This window comes from Peromyscus leucopus, chromosome 17 (genome assembly GCF_004664715.2).
Source record: "Peromyscus leucopus breed LL Stock chromosome 17, UCI_PerLeu_2.1, whole genome shotgun sequence".
In the NCBI taxonomy this organism is placed as follows: domain Eukaryota; kingdom Metazoa; phylum Chordata; class Mammalia; order Rodentia; family Cricetidae; genus Peromyscus; species Peromyscus leucopus.
This window is the reverse complement of record NC_051077.1, coordinates 38,970,662-38,996,372: the sequence shown is the minus strand read 5'-3', so window position 1 is coordinate 38,996,372 and position 25,711 is coordinate 38,970,662. Positions and strand designations below refer to the sequence as shown.

Here is a 25,711-nt window from a genome sequence, read left to right as displayed (position 1 = left end):
GGTTCAGAATGGTAGATGACAGACATCAGCAACCCCAGGGGGCTGTGCTAGAGGAGTGGAGTCTTAAAAGTACATCTAGCCCTTAACCAATTTCTTCCTTCTTGAAATGTTTTCTAAAAAGATGCCTTTTAGAAAGATCAATGGTATCCCTGGGAGGCCTGCTCTTTCCTGAAGGGAAAGGGGGAGGATGTGGATGGGGTTGGGGGTTGAGGGGCAACCACAGACATGGGGGTGGGGGAAGGACTGGAAGAGTGGAAGGAGGGCAAACTGTGCTTGAGATGCATTGTATAAGAGAAGAATACATTTACAAAAGAGAAAGACCAAATGTGCTTACTCACACAGAAGCTCTGCTCAGCTTCCTGTGAGGAAGCCACCAACAGAGACGACTGCTGAACGAGAAGCCAGATCCAGAAATCAGGAAAAAAACAAGTAAGCGCCTGGTATTAAATGTGCTTCGTATGTGTGCAGAAGTGGGGAGTGTATGGTCCCATTGTTCCTCCTGAGCCTCAGGCATCTTAAGCTCTGTTTTCTCTGAAATCCAGCAGTAGGTATGATCAAAGTAGTAAAAAAAAAAAAATCTAATTTTCAAAGAAACTTAGTGTCACAGCGTAAGTTTAAAATATAGCTGGATAGATTTTCTGTATACTGAGATACTGGTGGTATCTCAGTATTTTAGAATATTTGTTGTTGTTCTTTTTAAATGGTTTCATTTTCATCTGAACATTTGAAATCTTTTATGTGATATCCACAGCAACCACTAGAGGGAAAACTTCCACTGAAGAAAGTAATTTTAAAATGTTTACTTGTTTGATAAGCTTTAAAATTTCAAAAACAGTGATGTGTTCAAGATGAGCAACTGTGAAAATCCTACCAGGAACTGACATGCATTTTCAAATTATTCCCAATATCTTCTAGCATTTGTATTATAATATATATTTCGCAAAGGCTTTTATAGCCATTGCTTCATTTGTTTTTCAAAATGAGTGACTAGTACAGCAGAACTTATCATACCATAGTAATAATGAACATACATTATTTGTATAAAATATGAATTGTTTAACCAAAGCTATCTAACAGTTTCATTGTTCAGTATTACAACTGAGGCATGGGTATTTTCTTTTCAAGTGCACTGTATTTTCTATTCTATTTAGCAGGTTTGTATTTTCTTTTGTGTTATTGGTGGATTTTTATATGTTTCTAGAACAAACAAAAAGTATTGCCTATGTTTCTCATCACATCATATATTTTTCTCAAAATCCTTGGCACATAATATACATTTGGGTAACTGCTAAGTTTATGAATACATTAACATATGGATAGGAAGAATGGAGCTGTGCCCTTTCTTGGCAACACTATTGCTAACACAGAAGAACCTTGTGTTTGGGGTCATTGTTAACTTCCCAACTGCACCTGTTTCAAAGTTAGTAACCATAGGAGTGCCTGAAGCAGTTACTAAGAAAAGGAGTTATTCTCTGTGATTTCTTCTCAAATATCATGGCATCATCCCGTGCTGTGGACTAAATATTTATGAGGCCCCTCACTTACACGTTGATGTTATATTTCCCATTGTGACAATAAAAGTTGCCAGGATTTGGGGATGTATATAATTAAGATAAGAAGGTGATGTGTAGGCATGACTAGAATAGGTTACCTCGTGTGAAAAACACCAGTACAATGATTTTTCATTGTGTCTGCCATGTAGGATGTAATGAGAAGACAACCACTCTGGAAGAGGGGAGTCACCAAGAGCCAGGCTACACCAGCCTCTTGGTCTCTGAAGCCTCGTCCACAGAACTGTGAGAATGAAGCCTAGTCCCCAGAACTGTGAGAATGAAGCCTGGTCCACAGAACTGTGAGAATTAGGTATCCACTGTTTAAGTCACCCAGACTCTGGTTGGATTTAGCTATAAATTCTTTCAGGTGTTAACTTCCTCAGACTAAGGAGGCCTTTTGTTGTTGGTCTTCCAGCAAAGCTGCATTTTGTGACCTAAGGCTAGGAATGAGGCTCTGGAAATCTCTTCCCCACAATGAAACTGCTTGCTATACAGCTCAGGAACCAGGCAGCAGCAACTAAAGTGAGTTCCAATTCAAAATTCCACATGAATGACCCTCACATAGCTTGACAGATTTTCGAAGTAAGTACTCGGTAAAAGCAATTACTAATGGATAATATGATTACAAAGAATTTTTCTTTCTTTTTTGCTTTTCTTGTTTATAATGAGAAAATTAGGTTGTTGTTTTTTTAAATAAGAAAAATGATGCTTCTTTAAAATTAAAAGTCCAGGGATAGAAATTGTTTTATAGCTCACCTTAAAATGACATTTAAGTATGCTTGGCAAACATTTTGTATAAACATAGTTGTTTATCTTCAATTTGAGAAATGAATTCATTAGGCGCTATCCAACTGAGTGGTACCTAGCACTCCCTTTCCCTTCCTACCCAGACTTGGCCTCAGAAAGGAATGCCTTGGAACCGATAGAGAAATGAGGGTGTATCTGTTAGCTGATTCTCCTAGAGTCCATCAGCAATTTGATTTTTAAATGCAGGAGGAAGATTAATTCAAGGTGATAGTCCTTAACACTAACTTCTCATTCTCCAGATTCAGAACATTCCTGGAAGAGGTGGTATTGTACACAGCTTGCTTTAAAATTATTTGATTTCCTGTATTAAGATAGTTGCATGAAATAAAAACTAGAAGACTTTTATAGGTATCTGATAAGAAAAATATCTAGAGCTTTTACAAATCTCTACACAAAATAAAATTCTTACTATTAAAACAATATATAAGCACCAAAATGACAAATTATTTAGTTAAGAAAAGAAGAAAAAATCTCATTGAAAAAAATCTTAGAGCATACAAAGTTTATCATTAAGAAAAGTAATTTATTTTATAATAAAAACAAGGGTGGGGATTCAATATATTGTGACAAATATAGTAACGTATTAGCTTTATATAATATTTTAATATTTTACAAATGCATATACCTAATTATACTAGAAGAAAAATAGTAAAATCATATTTGTTGAAATTCTGGACATTCCAATGAGATATAGTAAGTTTTTAAAGATTTATATTCATTTTAATGAGTTTATAAAAGCTAAAATAAATTACAAGTGTCCTTGACACTTAAGACAAAAAAATTACAAACGTAACAATATGCCCTATAAAAGAAGTAATCTTGTGATATTAAAATTAACATGTAATACTTTATTATTTTATATGGATTTTTAACTGGGAAAACTGAACAGAAGACAAAGTATTACCAATTATTTGTTCTCTGAATTCAGAACTGAAGATGGAGATCAAACATTACAAACAGGTGGTGATGACCATGATGTCCAAACCATGAGGCCCTAATCAGATGGGAAAAGGATGCGGCAGACAGAGTTGCAAGGGAAATAGCCCTTTTCTGGAATGTACCTTTACTCTTCTATTAACTAATCAACTAACTTCCTGAAGCACCAATGTCATTAATTAGAAAGGGGCAGATACCACCTACCTCGTTTGAAAGGTTGTTGAAATGATGAATGGTTATGCATTGGAAACATCTAAACTATACATGGAGAATAAGTAGAAACTGACGACAGCTATGAATTAATTACAGGTATTTTCTAGGGGAAAAAAAAAGTACCCAGTTCCACTAATAATACATGTACCTTTATATAAGTCAAGGTTTAACTGAGACAAATTAGTAAAATACTTCTTAATATTAGACTTCAATCATTGGAGCTAAAATATCATGAAAGCAAATTTTTAAGTCAAAGGGAATATAATCCTTAAGGAGCTATGAGGAGGTTTGCTTCTGCATATTTGTTGTTAGTACAATAAAGTTAGATGACAGGAATCCAAGCATCGGGGATCCAAAAGCATAATGGAATCCCACAGATGACTTTAGTGTAAGGCAGTGGATGCAAAATGGATGCCCCCTGAGGAACTGAGTGGAGGTGACATTCAATTATTTCCTTAGCTGTTCATTGTGACAAAGGAGCTGAGACTACATGGTTGCCTCTGCTTTTTCAGTATAATAATGGTTCTGAGCAAAAAATTAAAACTCTTCAATCCAAGGACCATGCAACTAGAAATATTAGGAAGTATTAATCACTTCACACATTCCACAGATATTTTTCTTGCACGCAAATATTTGTATAAGTAGCTTCCCAGCAACCGTGAGATCATGTATTTAAATAGATAAGTAGTGGAGTGTGATAACTCATTTATAATACCAGCATTTAAGAGACGAAGACAGGAGTCTTGAGTTTGGGTTGAGCCTGGGCTATATGGTGAGTTCAAAACTAGCTGGGCTAGGAGAGGGAAGGGGGATTAACAACACTAAGGATATTTGAAAAAGCCATAAATAATCATTTTATATTTACCTAAAATTACATATAATGCATATAAGCGTTTATGTATACATATGTATATAGTTTAAAGAAAGCTATGTCTTTTGGGGGTGATAATGCTTTCCCCAATAGCCATAGATTATCTTACAAAAACTAAACAATTAGGCAAGAGAAATTTTCTTTCAAATTGTTGGTGGGGGAGTCCAAGAGAATCCCAAACAATATGGGCTATTGTGTGTTTTCCTTGGTTGCCTCCTAGAAATTGAAGTTAAGTCACTATTGCTGAAGACACCATGTACACTGGACAAAGGACTTAGAAGAATGCAGCTGGATTTCACCTAAAAGTATAAAAGTCCCCACCCTGAGGACCAGTTTCTAGCACTGGAGGGTGTTATGCAAGCTGCTAAGGGAGAGAAGCAATCAGTAGTTCCAGCTAGCTGTAATACATATGAACCAAAACAATGTCCAGAACTGAAAGACACCCCTAAAACTGCAATGATACTTGTATCTTGATGATAATTGTGGTGGTTTGAAAGAAAAAGACCCCCAAAGGGAATGACACTCTTTGGAGGTGTAGCCTTAATGGAGTAAGTATGGTCTTGTTGAAGGACATGTGTCACTGTGGAGACAGACTTTGAGGTCTCATATATGCTCAAGATACTGCCCAATGTGTCAGACCACTTCCTGTTGTCTGCCTATCAAGAGGTTAGACTCTCAGCTGCAGCACCACATCTGCCTGCACACCACCATGTCATACCATGATGGTAATGAACTAAACATCTGAAAATGTAAGCCACCCCAATTAAATGTTTTCCTTTATAAGAGATGCTGTGGTCATGGCATCTCTTCACAACAATAGAAACCTGACACAGTAACCAACAGCTATCTAACTTGATTTAAGGGCTCCTCAACAGGAGGGAAATCATGCCTGGTACTGGAAATCTGTCCCACCACTAGTGGCTGGTGAGGTTATGTCTTAGAGGAAAACCTTACTACTCCGACTTTACATAAGTATCATACCTAACTGCGTTATAAATACTTATCTTTAGTTTCTTTACTGAAAATAGAATTTTTTTCTCATATATAATGATTACAGTTTCACATCACTCAAAGTCTCCCGAACTCTACTGCTCCAAAACTCGAAACCATAATTTATATGCAAAGGACCTATAGGGTAAAAAATAAAATAAATAAGTTTATTTTTATTTTTTATTCATTTATTAATTAAAATAAATAATTTATTTAATAAGTAAAAATAATACAAATTTTTTTTTTTTTTTTTTTTTGAGACAGGGTTTCTCTGTGTAGCTTTGCGCCTTTCCTGGAGCTCACTTGGTAGCCCAGGCTGGCCTCGAACTCACAGAGATCCGCCTGGCTCTGCCTCCCGAGTGCTGGGATTAAAGGCGTGCGCCACCAACGCCCGGCTCAAAATTTTTAAAAGTCCTAACACAACATCATATTCTTTAAATCCACAAATTAAGTGTAGCTCTTATCTGTCATCAATGAGACTTCTCTTTGTAGCAGATGGGGAGCATTACAGAAAACCACAACTAGTCCAAAATGTAAAGAACAACTGATCTTGGAACCCCCACCCCCACCTGATACAGCTACAGCAGAACCTCGAACACAAGGTTCAGGGAACATTATGAAAGAAGGGACAGAAAGACTGGAAGAGTCAGAGAACCAGAAAATCTGTTTTGAGATATTACCGCCTAGATGACACAGAAACTTCACACATGGTATCATAACAATACAGCTGCCTAAACAAGACCCGAAGAAATACACCACCAACAGCCATGCTAACATGTAACATACAGCCCAGCCACAGACAAAGAATTATGCCATGAAGGAATGCTAAGAGCAAGATTGGGAGAAACATTCCTCCCTTGGGATGAGCTCCTAATTGGTTATCCAATACCAAGTAGTCAGTCCTGAAAATGTGTATAAACAAGCAACTCTAAAAGGACTCAACAGGTTTATTTATATAATTATGCACATGTATGCATGTGGTTGCTCTTCCACAGGACATGGGTTCAATTTCCAGCACTCATATGGTTCCTCAGAGCTATCTATAACTCTGATGCCCTCTCCTGACTTTCATGGGTAGCAGACATACAAGTGGGGCATAGACACACATGCAAGCAAAACATGCATATACACAAAAGAAAAAATTTTAATTAATAATATATAAATATAAATGAATGACCAGCCATTTTGTTCACTAGTAAGTGCAATACTGTTAGTGTATGATGGGCAAAGGGCTGGAGAGATGGCTCAAATGTTTAAGAGCACTGGCTGATCTTTCAGAGGACCCAGGTTCAGTTCTCAGAGCAGTTCACAGACATCTGTAACTCCAGTCCCAGGGAATCTACTGCCTAATGGACAAAGAGTAGATAAATCACCTTGTTACAAGACTTGCATAACAGGATGATTCTGATCCCCACCCCCCAACCAAGAATAGAGCATGCTTTTAAAATATCTACAATCCTATATTGTGTAAAATAAAAGGGCTATCAAAAGTAGACAAATTTCTTATACATTAAAATAGTCGCAGGATTGTAGTTTTTCAGTGACAAACCTCTATATATACTCTGTTGAAATTCTTGACAACTCCCACAGAGAAACAGTCTCAGGAAGCATTAATCTGTGCAATAAATGAAAGTGGCTCAGGAGAAAGCAATTCCAGAAACCTAAATTATATCTATTTTAAGATATGTAGCATGAAGGGTTAGGAGTATGCAGCCAATTGTCTGCAAAGCTATTTATGCCAGATATTTCTCTTAACTCTCATTATTCTTAGTTTATATCATATCATTGTTTTTTTAATTATTATGATGATGTACTGTACAGCTTTGAGGCCAATGGGACACATGGAAGTCTTGTACTGTATATTCTACCACAGTGACTGTTAAAATGGAATTCGAATGTTAACCCAGTTGTCTTTTCAAACATTATTTAACAGTCATCCTAAACACTGGCTACCTAGATCTTTTGATGAGATAAATTTGTCCAGTTGTTTCCTTAGATCATTCTTCTCTCACTCAGATACACCTTGCTTTTCCTAAAGAGGGATGTCTAGGGCTGTCCTAGCTAATTAGACAGATAATAGAAATATGGAGCTGTTTAAATTAGAAACAATTAAAATAGAACAAAATTCCAAATGCATTTTTTGGTCCTACTGTCCACCTTTCAAGTATTTAAGTGTTTAATGCCTACTTTAGACCCGGGTTCTGATAACTAGCAGAAGAAATAGGGTCTGCCACCCTCTCCAGATCTTAGGTGAGTAATCGCAGGTCCAGGATTTGCTAAGGTTTGTGTTTCCTTGCCCATCCCACAAGGCCCCAGAGGGACAGGCCAAGCTGCCTGGAGTCCCCTTTCCCAGGACTGCCTTGCCACTCTTCTGAGAGGCTGGGTGCCTTCTGACCTGCCTTGAAGTGGAATTTGATACTGTACATTGTCTCAATGCCTGTTTTTACATACTCCTTTCACTAAAGGTTTTAGTTTGGGTGTAAAAAAAAAAAAAATCAGCTCACAAAGTTCTCCTGGGCAGCACTGTTCTAACAGTTATATATGTAGTTCATGTCACTGAGTAACCTTACTGCAAACCATGGCTCAAACACTCCATAACTATAGAAGCTTAAGCAGACTTCATCTTTTCTTGTCACAAGTTCCTTACTTGTAAGGGTAATGGAACAAAACCAAAAGCAATTAAAATGTATAAGGAGCATGTAGACTAATGACCAGCAATTAGTAAAGCCATTCTAAGTGTAACTGATTGTTGGCTTTACTAGAAGAGGCAATGAAAGTCCTAGAAAGACCTAGAGATTATCAAATCTGAGATGGTAAGTTGAGTCATCCCTAGAAAGAGGTAGGGACATGACTTGTCTTCCTTTCTTCAAGTCAAGAAAGATTGGTTGTATCTTTCTATCTTCTGAGACCATTGTCATTCCACAAATTAGTTCCTAAAAACAGACCCAGCCTTTGTAGTCCAGTCTTCCAATCACTGCTACTTAGAGAACTTCTTATCCCTATATTTCTTTAAGACTTAAAAATTATTTGAACTTGTTATTTTTATTTTACTAGGAAAAGAGCAACACATTCCTGGCTGTCTGACAGCAAACAGCAGAATCTTCTAGTATCTACAAAAAGAGAGATAAGGACTGAAGTCAATTATGAGGCATGCTGAGAAAGTGCTTTAGAAGTTAAGAGGGCCTGAAAGTGTTTGAGTGAAGAGAGCACAAGATAATAGTCACTGAACAGATGTATCACCCTACATTTAAGAATCTGATTCCATGCTCTTTCTAAAGAAGGACTCTGGCAGGTAAAGTTAAATCACCCTTTGTTTCAAAACACAATGCCCGGAAGTTAAATGAATACCTTGAATTTTACCATGACTAGACAAAGCCTGCATTTGACATCTGTACTTTTCAGACAAAAGCTGGGAATGACCCTTCCACTTTTATCAATCAGATGAAAACTTTTACTCTTCATGGAGGCCAGAGGAGAAGGGAAATACATTTAGCTCATTTGAAGAAGTAGCTAATTTCATTGGCTTGGGTCCTTTGCTTTTCTCAAACTATTCCATGAAAATAGAGAACATATTTTAAAAATTACAAAATGATAGCCTTATGGAACCAGTAGACCAAGTTTCAAATCCCAACTGTACAATTTACTAGCTCTTAACTTGAAACAAAAGGAGTAACGATAATAGTAGCAGTAAATTCTTGGAATTTTTAAAAACTGTTTAAGTAAATGACTATCTCAAAAAATAAAAACCATGTCTTTGTACATGTGCTGAAATGCAAAGTTTGCTATAATATGTTTTGGTCAGCACAGAGATAAGGTAAAATCTTCTCATGCATATTTTATTTTGAAATTTTCAATTTAAAAGAAAAACTGTACTGAAGATATAACCTACCTCTGTTTTGCATCATTATTAAAGCATCTGGTCTTGCTCTTGACCAGTCATAAGGAAGTGCTTTGTACCAAGCAATTGTTAAGATGTGGAATGTAAAACCCTGCAACTTCATAACAATAACAACAGCAAAAATGCTTAGTAAAAGAAAAAATACTGAAGAACCTGTTTCCATTAGCAAGAAGAGAAACCTACCATTCCTGGAAGTCCACCCTTTAAATCAGACTTCTGGGGAGTTTGGATGGACACACACAGGCATGTGCTGGGCTTGGGTGACTTCTAATGTGTCCCTTTTCTAGTTCTGCCTTTGGTGCCACTTAACTCAGCTTCTGGGGGAACATTTTCATCTGGAAAACTGACAAATGTGTTCTCTCCTCCCATTTCAACATTCCTCAGAGTCTGATTGACAAGTATCACATCCATTGTGTTTATATTAAATGCTCCATGGAATGTCACTAAATGAGATGTCATCAAATTGAACATTTATCTTGCAAAATCTAGTGTCTTTCTCTCTATAGTATAAGGATATTTATGATATTGGTCTGCAAGTTTTAAAACTTTCTAGTTTTTGAAGAAATATTTGGGAAATTTCTTTCTGATAGACCAGGAAGATACATGCTCTAGCATGTATTAGTTGTCTTTTGGGAAACAGACCTACATTTATAAAGTTATGAAAACCAGAGGTCATTTATAATCCACTAAAAATAAATATAGGACTTGATATATGTTCTGCTTAAGAATTTTCACCCAATTTTACCTTATTGTTCTGATCTTTCTGTAGCTCAAATTCCTGTCATTTTAAGAACCTTAGCTTTGTATTTGTTCATATTTTAGGATTTACATATACATATGTTACTAAACTTTTATCCTAATTTAAATGATATTAATCTGCTAAAACTATACTCTGTCCAATTCTATTTCTTGATCACATACAAATATTTAATTATTTAGGCACAAACTTTAAAGTTTTAAATCAGTTGAAGTTTACTCAGAAGGTTACAGTCAGCCAAACTCAGGTGGCAGGTACAGAAGAAACTGCAGGAATCCTTCTTCTGATCCTAAGTTTTCAGTGTTGGTTTTAACTAGACACCATGTTCCTAAAAATAGTTAAGTAATTTTAATCCAAACTATATTTCAAGAAAGAAAAACATATACTTATGGGAAAAGAGAAAAAGTGAGGACCATTTTACAGAAGGAGCCATGTGATGCTATTTGTTATTTTCTAACATGAGCATCAATATGAAATAAATCATATACTCTACTGTATGTGTAAGTGGGAATTAGTTCCCAATACTTTTAGTGGGGAGAATATACAGAAATTACAATGCCACCTACAGAAATTATAGCTCTTAATAAAAAAATAACCCTATTGAAATACAGATAATCTTTAAGTTAGAGAAGCTCTGATCGACTTATTATTAAGGTGAAAACATCGTAAATCAAGATTCATTTAAGAAATCTAACCTATGAAATATCCCAGCTCACTCATTCAAACACTGTGAGTGAAAAGGCAGTAAGTACATCACTGAGTTTGACATCACAGTTGTCTGACCGGGAACTGCAGTCCTTTTAGGAAAAGTCAGAGTTCAAAGTGTGGTTTCTACTCAGTGAGATGGCAGGTGACACAACTACTCTGGTGTCTGATGTCTAAAGAAAAGACATGGGCAAGTACAATTTCTGTTTTGGCTGATTCCATGGTGGTATGAATAGTAAAACCATTTTATTTGTTATTCCTTAAAGAATAGGAAAAATATAATAAGTATAAAACTATGAAAACAGCTCCCTAATAACTTCTGAATGCCAACTCTACATCTTGGATAAAGACAAATAAAGTCTGTAACACATCTCAGAACATGCCAATAACTGAAAATTCTCATGCTGGACTTAGCATTCAATTAATAAGATAAAAAGGGAGATTATGGAATCTACTTTTAAAAAGGAACTACTTGTTTTAAATAAGATAAGTAATGAAAATTTTTTGGTCTGAGTTTCGCAGATGTTACTGGACTGGACATTGTTAATATATATAATGGAGTTTTTATCTGAATCTGTCAAATGTTAATGGACTAGACATCATTAATGTAATTTTTGGCTGTATATATTGTATATACTTATTGGATAGTTTTTCTTGTATTAGTTATAAGCTTTCTTTAATTTTAGACAAAAAGAGAGGAAATGTGGTGGTATTGTGTTCCCCAAAATATTGTGTACCTTAATAAACTTATCTGGAGTCAGAGAACAGAAAAGCCACTAGTTAGGCAGTGATAGCACACGCCCTTAATCCTAGCATTCCAGAGACAGAAATCCCTCTGGATCTCTGTGAGTTCAAGGCCACATTGGAAACAGCCAAGCATGGTGACATGCCTTTAATCCCAGAAAGCCAGCCTTTAATCCCAGAGAGTGTGGTAGAAAGCAGAAAGGTATATAAGGCGTGAGGACCAGAAACTAGAAGCATTTTGGCTGGTTCAGCATTTGGCTGGATAAGCATTCAGGCTTTTAAGCAGCAGTTCAGGAGGAGGACACAGAAGCTTCCAGTCTGGGGAAACAGGACCAGCTGAGGAATTGTCAAGGTGAGATAGCTGTGGCTTGTTCTGTCTCTCTGATCTACCAGCATTGACCCCAATAATTGGCCTCGGGTTTGATTTTATTAATAAGACTCTCTAAGATTCATGCTACATTCAATCCTGTAGAACACCTGACAATCTTGAAGACACAAATATTGAAACTGTCACCAAAATCTGTTAGTGGGGAAATTTCTTCATAATGCCACATTAGTAAGTGGGTAAAGGGTGATTAAGAGGTCCAAAGTCATCTAGAAGACAAATATGGGAAATAACTAGTATGAAATTCTAGTTCAAAGTACAATTGAGTTCAACAGGTCTATTCTATAATTACATGTTTGAAAAATAAATATTGTGAAGCAGGAGATGTAGAGCATTTGCTAGCATGTCCAGAACCATGAGTTTAATCCCTACCATTATAAAATGAGTAAATAATAAATACTATAAATATTACAAAATAGGTCAAGAAATGACCAAGGCAAAATGTAATTTTTATAAAGTTCCTAAGGCACAGGGTGAATCAAAACAATCATTTTGAAGGATGAAGAGATAGCTCAGTGGTTAAGAGTGCTTGCTGTTCATTCAGAGGACCAAGGTTTGATTCCCACCACCCACACTGGATGCTTCCCTCCAGTTTCAGGAGATATGATATCTTCTTCTAGGCTATACAAGTATGGCACTCATGGCCAAAACCACACTCCACATACACATATTCATATGATTAAAAATTAAAACTAATAATAGTTTTGAATAAAATTTGAAGAGACATGAATACAAATATAAAATTCCTTTAAACTCAGTCTTGTCTGGGACAAACAAAAGTTTGTGAGGAAATACACTACTTACGATAATTATAACTGATTTTAAAAAATTCTGTATATAAGTGTCTTTCCCTTCTTTCTTTTTCTTTCTTTCTTTCTTTTTTTTTTTTTTTTTTTTTTTGGTTTTTCGAGACAGGGTTTCTCTGTGTAGTTTTGGTGCATGTCCTGGATCTCACCCTGTAGACCAGGCTGGCCTTGAACTCACAGAGATCCACCTGCCTCTGCCTCCCAAGTGCTGGGATTAAAGGAGTGTGCCACCACTACCCAGCATAAGTGTCTTTTCTGTAATAGCCATAAGAATATTGAAGTCAATAACAAACACAATTCTGTTAAATCTTGTTATTGGAGAAAAATATAAACATTAAAAATTTTTATGATGTTAAATAAAATTTGCAGATTTATAAGATATAAAGCAGTAGGTAAATGCATATGCTAACTCTCTTAAAAACACTAAAGCAATTTATCTGCCATGTGTTGCCCAACACTTGAAGCTAGCAGTCATAAAAACAACCTAACTTACATGTCTACCGTTATAACATTAATACAACCACAATCTTAGTTGGTCACCAATATTTTCATAGTGTTTCAGAGTAAATGGGAATTTTACAGCATGATACAGCTTTAAATTTCCTATAAAAATTTAGTTGGCCCAAACAAAATATTGGAATGGTACCATTCACCTCAAAATTCTAAATGCTAACCAATAAAGAAAAAAAAAAGCGGGGGAAAGTGTTCCAAGTTTAGGAAATGGGCATTCATTCAGAAGCAGGGCTTTTGTTCTACCATGGAGCATTAGGTTATAAACTATAATTATATTTGAAATGTATTTTCAAAGCTACTGCTGGTGAAAGCCATAAAGCAATTTTCAAAATCTACATTTAAATTTGTTTTCAGTGTAGCATAGAAAAAAAATGACTCAAAATGTAGTCTAAAGAGCTATTACTCTTCCTTCTACTTTGACCAGAAAAATAAATTTCCACAGATCCCTGGGGATTTCTGGTCATTGTGAACATATTAGCAGTCCATTATCCCACATCCAAATCATATCTTGAAATGAACTATGTGGTATTTGCCAATATCTGTAGGTCCACTTTTGCCACAGTGCCAATGTTCCCAAAAGGAGACCTGGTTTACAGTGAAGGAAATTTTGATTTCATCTGACAATCATAGTTTCTTGCTGGGGTCCATACAAAAAGCTATTGTACTTCCATGTCAAACAAGAGAACCAAGATTTCTTGTTCTCATGTGGAGACTGAATTCCACATGCCTACAAGTGTGATAAATCATTGAAGAGTATAATTAGTGTCTGAATATATAATAAACTTGATTAGAATAACAACTTTTAAAATAAAAGTCTTCTGTAATGTATTGTCAAAAACACCCTCTAGTTGTTCTACAGGGTAGATGGAAGAAAATTCAATCCTTCTACAAAAAATGTTCAAGAAACATGACTGAAATAAAAGCCAGAAGAAATGAGTGAATGTTTCAGTCTGAGAAATGACAGATATTTTATGTCATTTGACATAAATGTCAATGACAGAAGATACATATACATATATATATGCTTATTCTGACATACAACACATAAATATATAAAATTTAAGCATATATTCAAATATAAAAATGACTAATTAAAAGAAAGGCTGAAAATGAGTGTATAAAATGTTAAAAAGAAAGACAAAAACAAGTGTGAAAGTAAGTTCTTTCAAATGATTGGCATTTCTGTACCAATTGATTTCATTTGCTTTTGGTATATACTCAGCAATGAATCGTGTAGTACTTCCACATTTATTTTATTTTAGCAAAAGATGTGCTGTTTTTTTATTAATGACTATAATATTTTGCATTTCTACCAACAGTGTATTAAATTTTTCATTTCTCCACAGCTTTGCCAAAATTTATATTTTGGTTTTTTCAATAATGTATTCTAACCAGAATGAGATAATTTCATAGTTTGTTGTACAGAAAGTGAGTATAAGCAATAATATTGTACTGTATAATTTAAGATACTGAAAACAGAATTTTCAGACTTCTCATTATTAAGAAATGATGAATGTTTGAGATTATCAGTAACTTCAGTTCAGTTGATTAATGCACAATGTGCAGATGTACTTAAAGATGTATGATGATTATCTTTTCAAAAATATTGTAAAGATGAAGCCAGGAAATCATACAATTTATTAGATCTGCCTATCTTCATATTTTATAAACAATGTTTTATTCTTCATAATACATTGTTTAATATTCTGTGTCTGATAAGAGCTCACAAGACAGATATTTGAGATGTTGAAAAAAATTACATGCTTGCCATTGAATGAACTATAATTTCTCTAAAAAAATTCTGTACTTACAAACGTACAAACCTCTACATATTTATTACATCAGTAACTAGAGCACTCTAAGAAGAAAATGCACATGTCATATTATTTTAAAAACTCTATATCTTAGTTGCCTATAGTTCTTTGCTGAAGAAATAGCACTCCCCAAGCCCAGTTGGTTATCTAGTGCCAAATGGTTAATCCTTCAGTGCTAAAATCATGTATATACAAGAATATATTATGTTCTGGCTGATGGTGGCACATGTCTTTAATCCCAGCATTCCAGCACTCGGGAGGCAAGGGTAGGTGGATCTCTGTGAGTTTGAGGCCAGCCTGATCTACAGAGCAAGTTCTAGGACAGCCAGGGCTACACAGAAAAACCCTGTCTCAAAAAAGAAACAAAGCAAAACAACAAAATCACATTATGCAGACTGAGCAGGATTCTATCTATCTATCTATCTATCTATCTATCTATCTATCTATCTATCTATCTAATTATCATCTATCTATCTATCATCTATCTCTCTACGTATCTACCTCTATCTACCTATCATTTATCTATCTCTACCTACCTACCATCTATCATTCTATCTATCTATCTATCTATCTATCTATCTATCTATCTATCTATCTATCTATCTATGAGAAGAAGAGATGCAGAGGCCAAGCATTTGAAATCATGTGAGCACAAGGTGGTACACGTGAGGATTTGGATGGAGGAAAGGGAAATACTCTTTGTATAAATGGTATAATTATATTTCAATTTCATAAATAATTAAAAACATACCAAGAACTTATATCTGCAAGCTCGATAAAATAGAACAATTTCTTAAAATGTATAATCTATTAAAAACTCACATGTAAGGAAAACCTGATAATCTAAGTAGATCTACACTATGGACTGGATGTTAATATGTTATAAAAACTCATATGTAAAAACTCATATGTCCAAAATCTAATGATAATATTGTATGAGACACTTTGGAAGAAAGTTTGCCAGATCCTATCGAGTTGAAGACATTCTTAACAGAGATCTAGCAAATATGCTCTTTGGTGTTTATCAACAGGAATTAGAAAGTCATGTCTACATGAAGACCTGTATGTGCATGTTTATGGAATCTGATTTGCATCTGTGGAAATATGAAAGCAACAGAAATGTTCTTTGATAGATGATTGTATAGACAAATAGTACACCGTGCAATGCAAAGGTTGACATCAAAGGAGTAAAAAGTGACAGAGGACCTCTAAATGTGTATTTTAAATCAAAATAGCCAATACAGACAGGCTAGACACTCTGTACTCACAAATAGTTTTCATCCTAGAAATCAAAAAACTGTAGAGACAGCGTCAAATTCAGTGGTTCCAGAATCCTTTTTTAAAAAAAAAAGTGGGCAGAGGACACAGGGAAAACATGTGATATGTTGCTATGCTGGTAGATAGGCCTTTACACATTTGTCGTAATCTTCAGACCATGCAATATAAAGAATGGACCTTAATGTAAGTTGTGGGTTTCTCTGTAGTAAGGGTGTATGAAAATTGGCCCACCAGTGTCTCCAGAATACACACTGACGCAGAGTATAAGTGAGGCTGAAAATCAGAGTGTGGGAAGGAAGGATCACAACAGGACACCTCATACTTTCTGCTCAGCTTTTCTGTGAATGAAAAATAAAAATCTTCTTTAAATAAAAATAATGCCTATCATTTATTTAAATGATATAGAACAATGTACAATAAAGGTTGAAGATCAGCAACCAGTAATCTTGAAATGGATGTTTTAAATTACTTTTGTTTTCACAGCCAATTCCACAATTGTTATTGTTGTTCTTTAAAACACAATGATATTAAAATATTGGACCATGTCCTTCCTTTCTATTTCCTTTTTTATTTTCCTTTTTCATCAAAGAAACCTTTTCCTGCTAAAAAAGTATTTGGCAAATTCTCTGGAAATAAAAACAAAGTGACCATTCACTTTGTCACCTCATAATAAACATGTTTGTTTTCACAGGAAATCCAATTTTTTTTTGGTATTTATGAACATGTACCAGATTTCTGTTTTACTGCAGAGGAGGATATTGAGGGTTGAAGGTCACACTGTTGTGCAGGGAGCATATGGACCAACTGGCAGTCAAACATCAACATTTCAGAGACACAGTGGTGAGGAAGAAAAGGAATTTATGTCACATAAAGAAAAAGTTCCAGTAAACTTCTACAACAAACAGGGTAATATAGAATTTTGTGCATCCTCTGTGTGTATGTGTGTGTGTCATAGCTCTTGGTGGATGTGTGTGTGTGTCTGTCTGTCTGTCTCTGTGTGTGTGTGTGTGTGTGTATGTTTATGAATGTACATTTGTGTCCTTTTACAAATATTTTAAAAATACAGAGCTATAAGGAATATACAGCAGAGAACTCAGGGTTGTTCTTTTTGTAGAAATTCTTCCAAAGCTTATGACTCTTTTAGTCAGGTGAGACCTAAAGGGTCATATACAGAGTTTGAGAGTTCAGAGCAATCCCACGTGAAATCAAGAAAAAGGGGAAGGCAAGAGAAGAAAGCCTTATCTCCAAGGCCATAAGAAACGTCTTGTGCTTAAATAAAGGCAAAACCCAGCAACACTCCTGTACCACTGTTCCCACTGAAATGAAGAAGCAGTTGGAAGACTGAATCTCCTGATGGCCATATCCCCAGTGCCCACCAAATGTCAGCGTCACCTGATGCTCACAGCCCCACCAGCCCCACTTTTCCAGTTAAAGAACACAGGCGGCAGTACAAAGAGGCAAGTCAGTGTGACGTGAGATCCTGCCATGGACCAGCACGGGACACTCCTGGGAATTCAGTCAAAACTTGCAACAACAATACAGTCTCAGTTAGAAATGTAAAGGATACAGACCCCCAGGAAGGGTCCAGTTCCCAGGAAAGTCTACTTTTCGGTATCAACCACTCTGACATTTTACTCAGTCAGTCGTGTATTCTAACATAGAGCCTGTGGAGATTTTCTATAACCCTGATTTCATCATGACTTGGATTAAAATTGTTCAGTGCCCAGTTCCCACTGCTGCCTAACTCCCATGAATCAGGTCATTCAAGTCCACACCGAGACATGTTTCCTTACTATTTCCCGTATAAAACAAAACAGCCCCAAACAGTGCCATTTAGTGACGACTGCAGTGCCCGTAGTTTCTACTCATCACAACCCTATTTTTGAGTCGTATTTATTTTCAAAAACTCAAATATAGCAGCTATCTAATGCACCTTAACTATTTTATGAATGCATTTTTCTTTTCAAAAAGCCTCTTTCTTCTCATTCATGTCCAGATGAGAATCAGATACATTGCTGAGGAATCATAGCCCGTATCTCCCATTTCTTAACCTATCTTCTTCCTTTCCTTTATATTTCTTTTCAACTTGAGTCTGTGCCTCTCCCAGGAGAGAAAGAAGTCAAAGTAGGAGGCACCAAAGTAGCTGACTGAGCCTCCTGGAGAATCAAACAAGACTAGAGGAAGGAGAAGGGAAGAGAAGAGAAGGTGAGGGGAAAACACTTGTCTTTGTCTTTCTGGTAGTTTCTATCCTGTACTAAAGTCTCTGAAACAAAATGCTTAGTGTGCTTTTCCAGAAAAAAATGCAAGTAGGGTAGAGGTAAGAAAGTTACAAATGAGATGGATGTAATTAGCCAATACTGTAGCATTTGGTTTTTATAAACAGAAACCAGTAGGAACAAAAAGGAATTTTGTGAATGTAAGCTATGGGTTATCTTGCCTTTGGGAGGGTGGAAACAGCTATTTCCTTGGCATGACACAGCTGCCCCTCTGCTGGGGCATGCAGCTGAGTACATTGTTCTCTGCTGTCTACCTAATAAGTATTTCCAGTCAGAAGACAGTCATGTGCAGTGCATTTGACCCAAGTTCACCCAAGGTGGTGCTGCTGGTCAGTCTCCCTTTCTCTCCACATGGCAATGCTTTGCAGATAATTTATCATTCATCGGTCCATGCAAAGAACCCTGGTGTAGCTCTGGAGGCTGCAAAAATGGCAAAATGTTTTCTGACTTGTATCAGATTTAGCTATTAAGAAACACCAGTTTTTTTTTGTTTTATATTTTTCTTTTGTTGTAAATGTATTCAGAAATAAAATGATATGGTAGGATATCTTCATGAAAATGATCATATTTTGCTCAGAAGTTATCTATTTGCTTAAAATAAGCACACTACTGACCATTTAACCCATGCCACTGATGATAAGCCTCATAAAAACAACAACAACAAAAATATAAAGAGGAAGTTTAAAAATTATATTAAATGAAAACTTTTTTTACTTTCAAAGTTTCCTACCTTAGCAATGATCATTTTGAATGTTCTTTGGAACTTTTATGATTGAGAAATATGTATTAACACATTTTTTTAAATGACATGAAAGGGAATTTTTAAAAGTCTCCCTACAACTTTAGGTAACCTAAGATGTGAGAATTGGAGTATATTCTTGTATCTAGAGAAATGTAGCCATAGATTTTTAGATATTTAATATAATCTCTATAGCTCACAAATTTTGAACAAGTAGCTGTAAAAATCTAAAACACTTGAGAATGCCAAATTCCTCTAGTGTCAATTTTTCTCTAAAGGATAAGAACAAATATTTCTTTACACATTAGCTTTACTTGCTATTGATCTACCGGGACCCGAATTGAAGACTCAAAATGTCTAGACTGAAATTTCCCCTAATGTGTTCTGTCCACACTGGAAGAAAGTAGAGTGCAAAAGAATCATCAAACGATTGGCTGTTCCAAAGTGAAGTTTTAGCTGGAGCTCTGGGACTGAAACCATGGTATTTGTCTATAAACACTCCTCTGGAAACTCATCAGGAGTTTCTAAGCTCAGGTATTATCATCACGCAGGGTTAGTAAACAGCTCTGACCAATGATCTTGCTGAGTGGAAACAATACTTCAGTTAGGCCAGATGTGGTGATGCACATGTGTAATTCCAGGACTATGGAAGCTAAACCAGGAAGATTACAAAGTTGAGGCCGGCCTGGGCTTCCTAAAGAGAAACTGTCTGAAAAGGAAAGGGGGCAGGGTGGTCGAATGTGAACCTGATGTTATCACTGTTGTAAGAGTTTGTGTCAACATTTCATAACCTTTCTTCAAAATTTATAGACAAGAAAATGAAAATAGTTACCAAAGAAAGATAGCAGCAAGAAACCTCTGTGTTCCTGTGGACGCTCAGGCATGTAGTAAGAAGAGTCTATGAGAGAAAGTAGATCTTATTCTGCCTTTGGTCATCCAAAGTCACATCAAATGGATGGCCCTCAGGCTCTATAGAATAAAGTAAGAAGCTTTGGGTGAAGGGAATCAAACTCACTTAAAGAACCAGGATCCAGAGCCTTCTTATATACCCTATACTCTAAAATTTATAGGGAATGCTCTTTGTTGATATAGAGAAAATAGACCACTATAAGACACTATCAGCATCTTTATCTCTTGATATTTCCCTGTTTTACACCTTTACTTAATGTATTCTTCCTTTATCTGTTTTGACACAACATTCTTATCTAAAGTTTCCTTCCTTGATTATGAAGGGAAAATTATTCTTCTTCTAAGCTGTGGATATATATATATATATCAAGTAATTTTAACACCTTTATATGTGGGCAACTTTGAGAGCAAAGGGCCTTGAGCAGTGTTATGCATGCCATGGTTACTCATTGTTAGTGAGCGTGCATAGAAGATGACAAAAGTGTCAGCTATGACTGTTAATATTTTCACAGTATGCTTGCAGAAACAAAGCCCTTGCATAACACAGAATACCCACTTCACAAAACTGAAAAACACAAATAAGGAGGTAAATAACTACATGAGACAAAATTAAGAAGACTCAATTCTATGTGCATTTTCACCTCCATAGGAAAGCAATGAGCAGAAAGCTTTGAGGCATTACATGTCCATGCTTGGTCCTTATACCTAACGCAATCCACTAAGACAGGATGCATACAAAATGGAAAGGTTAATCTTGAAAATAGAATATGGATCAAGAAATTATTTGGATTTCATCCACTCCCCAAATGAACTCCCCAAAACTTCAGAACATGATTTTGTGGCTTGTATGGCTATGGTTTTCTGCAGGCTTGTCTTACCGAAGACATGGCTCCTTTGATGTGGTCAAATTACAAATTTGCAGGAAGCCTACAAATTATCAGAGGCAAAATGAGGTAATTAAAAGGGTCAACTAAATAATTAAAATCAATTTGACTCAATCATACACGCTAATGAAATCTTGGGATGGGATGAATAAATGAAATTTTCAGTGAATCCCAAACCACATTGCAAATGGTAATTGCAGTTTAAAAAAATGACTCATTACTCTTCAGACCATCTGTTCTGAAAGCACATAAAAGAGGTTTGATTCACCTCCCCTGTTCACTCTCTGGGTGGAGATGCTAGTTAGCAGGGAATTCGATGAGGAGGGGCTGGGAACACGAAACATCCCGTGTCTCCCAATCTTATCATCCAATCAATTACTACTCCTGTTCATACCTTAACTAGATCCACTTTTCCAAATTTAATAAATCATCATGAGATACTTCACAGTGATTGTTTTCACTGGTTTTATTACTTTATAATTTTTAACTTATGATGAGAAGTTTAATAGTAATTTGCCCTATTGAAACATCATCTCAAGTAGACTGTTGTTTGTTTCTTTCATGATCAGCTGTTATATGATATTTTGTTCAATCACCCATACATATTCAGTTCCCCAAATAGCATTTATTAAACAGCGTGACTTTGCCAGGTGGTGGTAGCACACACCTTTAATCCCAGCACTCAGGAGGCAGAGTCAAGTTGATCTCCGTAAGTTCAAGGCCAGTCTGGTCTAAAGAGTGAGTTTCAGGACAGGCTCCAAGGCTACACAGAGAAACCCTGTCTCAGAAAAGAAAAAAAAAAAAAACAGCATAGCTTTGTCTACTCTCTGATCTTAAATCTGTTCAACATGACCACAAAGCCATGGACACTACAGATAGCCCCATATACCACTCCCAATACACAAACACTCTTCTTTACTCACCTGTCAATTTAACCCACTTTATACTCTCTATAGTCCAGAATCTTCCACCTCTTTACACTCAGTCTTCACACCTGACTTTCCTCTATTATCCAGCAGCTCCACCCTGCACCTTCTTCTCCCCACATAATGGACTCCACTTGTGCATAAGGCTTTCCAAATAACAGAGTCCCATCTCATAAACTGGCCAAAGATCTGTTCCCAGAAACTCTTGTTCAGCGAAGGAACTAACACCTTAAGCTCCACTTTCCAGATCACATGTCTTCAATCCAAACTTGGGTATCAAGGTTACTAATATATTGCTCTTGTATAAATTCCATTCTTTGGTTGGCAACTGGCTATCTGTATCTCTCCCCATTCACCTGTGAATATTTTTTGCTTTGATAGACAGGATGAACTTCTTGTTCTCTCTCTCTCTCTCTCTCTCTCTCTCTCTCTCTCTCTCTCTGTGTGTGTGTGTGTGTGTGTGTGTGTGTGTGTGTGTGTGTGTTTGCGCACGCACATGCATGTATACCACCACCTTTATTGGGGTGCCTTCATGGGCCAGAAGACGGTGTCAATCCTCTGGAGCTGATGTCATCGAACATGTGGGTGCTGGGAACCAAATATGCGTGTGGGTGCTGGCCAAGGAAGCAAGTAGGCTAACTTCAGATCTTCACCACACCCTCATTCAAATTTAATCTCCCAGCCACATCCCTGTCTCTGTAGCTAAATGCCTGCTCTAGCCTCCCCATCCTATCTACCCTCACCTCTAGCAGATCATGTAGATCTTCTCCTCCAACCTTCTTTCCCACTCATTCTCTTATACCAGCCCACAATCCAGCAGGCATTCTCTGGAAACAACCAGCCAAGCCTGCCATAAAAGCAAGTAGGCCAGCTCAGCAGGTAAAGATGAGCTTCAGATCTTCAGTCTCCCTCCTCTCCTCCATATCAAATCCCCTAGTCCCTTCCCCAGCTCTGGAGCAGACTACCTGTTGTGGCATCTCCTCACTCTCTGCCCCCATTCCTAGGAGACTAAGCAAATACTGGTGGAACACCCTGCTTTCCCTCCTCCTCCGGACTCTTTCAGGCATGCTCCCCGAGTCCTACGTAATTCTTAACTGTCAGCTCCCAACACATTTTACCCACAACCCCCCGTGGCCACAAATGTCAGGATCCCAGAGGACTTTCCTACCAGGTAAGACACAATCATCACATACTCTTAAGAACCAGAGAAGGTAGAAACCAAGGAGCAAAACATCTACCCAACAAAGACAAGACCTATCAGTACCTAGAATTGCAACCTTCCCAAACTCAGATGCCTAGATGCCAGTATAAAAATATAGTAACAGCAAGGGTAGTGTGTCTCCACCTCAGCCCAGCAACCCCATTACAGCAGGCCCTCAGTACTGTGACACAGCTGAAGAACAACACAAAGACCTAAAAATGGCCTTTATGAATATGATAGAGGTCCTTAAAGAGGGAATGAATCAATCCCTTTTAAAAACCTATGAAAACACAGACAAATAGTAGATGTAAATGAATAATAACATTTCAAGACTTGAATGTGGAAGCAGAATAAAACAAACAAAACTCAGGGATATCTGGAAATGAAAAATTAGGAACACATACAAGAATCTTGGAGGCAAGCCTCACCAACAGAATACAAGAGGTGCAAGACAGAATCTCAGGCAATGAAGATGAGATAGAAGAAATGGATACCTCAGTAAAGAAAATGTTAAGTATGAAAAAACTACAGGCAGGCACAAGACATCAGAAAATCTGGGCTGCTATGAAAAGACCAAATAAGAAGAATAGACATAGGGGAAGGAGAATGGAACTCATGTCAAAGGCACAGAGAATATTTTCAACAAAATTATAGAAAATTTCCTTAACCAAGAGAAGGGGATGCCTATCAAGGTACAAGAAGCATACAGAACTCCAAATAGATCATACCTGGAAAGAAATCCCTCTTGACAAATGGTGAAAAAAACTAAATGTACAGAACAAAGAAAGAATATTAGAAGCTGCAAAGGAAAAAAGATTATGTACCATATAATGACAGACCTATTATAATAACACCTGACTTCTCAATGGAGACGCTAAAAGCCAGAAGGCCTGGGCAGAGGTTCTATAGACCACAGATGGCAGCCCAGACTTCTATACCCAGCAAGATTATTAATAAGAATAGATGTGAAAATTAGACATTTCATGATAAAATCAAATTTATACAGTATCTGTTTATAACTCCAGCCCCTACAGAAGATATTAGAAGGAAAACACCACCCTATAGAGGTTAACTATGCCCAAGAAAACACAAGAAATACATAATTATAGACTATCAAACCAAAAGAGGGGAAACACACACATACGATCACAATAACAAAATAACAGGAATCAATAAACACTGCTCATTGGTATCTCTCAACTTCAATCATCTCAATTCTCCAATAAAAAGACACAACTAAGAGAATGGATGTGAAAACAGGATTCATTTTTCTGCTGTATCCTGTAAACATATCAAGGATAGACCTTAGCGTAACAGGAAAGAAAAAGATATTCTGAGAAGAAGGACCTAAGAAACATGCTGCTGTAGCCATTTTAATATCTGACAAAATATTAGACTTCAAATCAAAATTAACCAGAAGAGATAGGGAAGGACACTAGATACTCACCAAAGGAAAAATCCACCAAAAGAACATTGTGAGTATTAACATCTATACACCAAACACAAGGGCACCAAGTTCATAAAAGAAACACGACTACAACTTAAATTACACATTCACCCTCACACACTACTAGTGGGAAACTTCAGTACCTGACGCTCACCATTAGACAAGTCATTCAGACAAAAACTTAATAGAGAAATACTGGAGCTAACTGAAGTTATAAACCAAATGAACATAACAGGTATTTACAGAACTTTTCAGCCAAAGACAAAAGAATATACCTCTTATCAGTACTTCCTGGAACTTTTTCTACAAAATTGACTACTGCAGGATTTATCACCATCCCTGGTTTCAAATTGTACTACAGAACTATAGTAATAAAACCAGCATGGTATTGTCACCAAAAAAACAGACATGTTGATCAATGGAATCAAATTGAAGACTCAGACATAAATTCACACATGCACATACACACACACACACACACACACACACACACACACACACACACACACACACACCTATGGACACCTAGTTTTGATAAAGAAACCAGAAATACAAATTGGGAAAAAAGGGTATCATCATCAACAAATAGTGCTGGACAAACTGGACAGTTGCATGTAGAGGAATCCAAATGGATCCATACTTAGCACCCTGCAAAAAACACAACTCTATGTGAGTTGTAGACCTCAACATAAAACCAGATACACTGAACCTGACAGAAGAAAAAAATGAGGAGTAGCCTTAAAGTCATTGGCACAGAAAAGGACTTACTGAACAGAATACCTTTATCACAGGCACTAAGATAAAAAATTAATAAATGAAACCTCATGAAATTGAAAAGCTTCTGTAAGGCTAAGAACACCATCATTTGGACAAAGCAGCAGCCTACAGAGTGGGGAAAGATTTTTACCAGCTACATATCCAATAGAGGGATAATATCCAAGACATATAAAGAATTTGAAAAGTAGATTACAAGAAAACAACCCAATTAAAAATGGGGTACGGGAACTTAAGAAATGATTCAGTGGTTAAGAGCACTGGCTGATCTTCCAAAGGATCCAC

At 36.5% G+C, this 25,711-nt stretch overlaps 1 protein-coding gene and 1 long non-coding RNA gene across 5 annotated transcripts in view; one reads left to right on the top strand and one right to left on the bottom strand.

Annotated features, from left to right (window-relative positions):
- Gpm6a (glycoprotein M6A) overlaps positions 1–25,711 on the bottom strand; it is a 264,991-nt gene that overhangs the window by 213,854 nt on the left and 25,426 nt on the right. The window lies entirely within an intron of this gene.
- LOC114686708 lies at positions 118–8,959 on the top strand. Of its 4 annotated transcripts, none has more exons than XR_003733604.1 (4): positions 118–429; positions 1,703–1,863; positions 1,969–2,135; positions 8,425–8,959. It is a non-coding gene; the product is annotated as an uncharacterized LOC114686708 (long non-coding RNA). The 4 variants fall into 4 exon arrangements; XR_003733605.1 differs by lacking the exon at positions 8,425–8,959 and adding an exon at positions 4,601–5,132; XR_003733601.1 differs by lacking the exon at positions 8,425–8,959 and adding an exon at positions 3,289–3,977.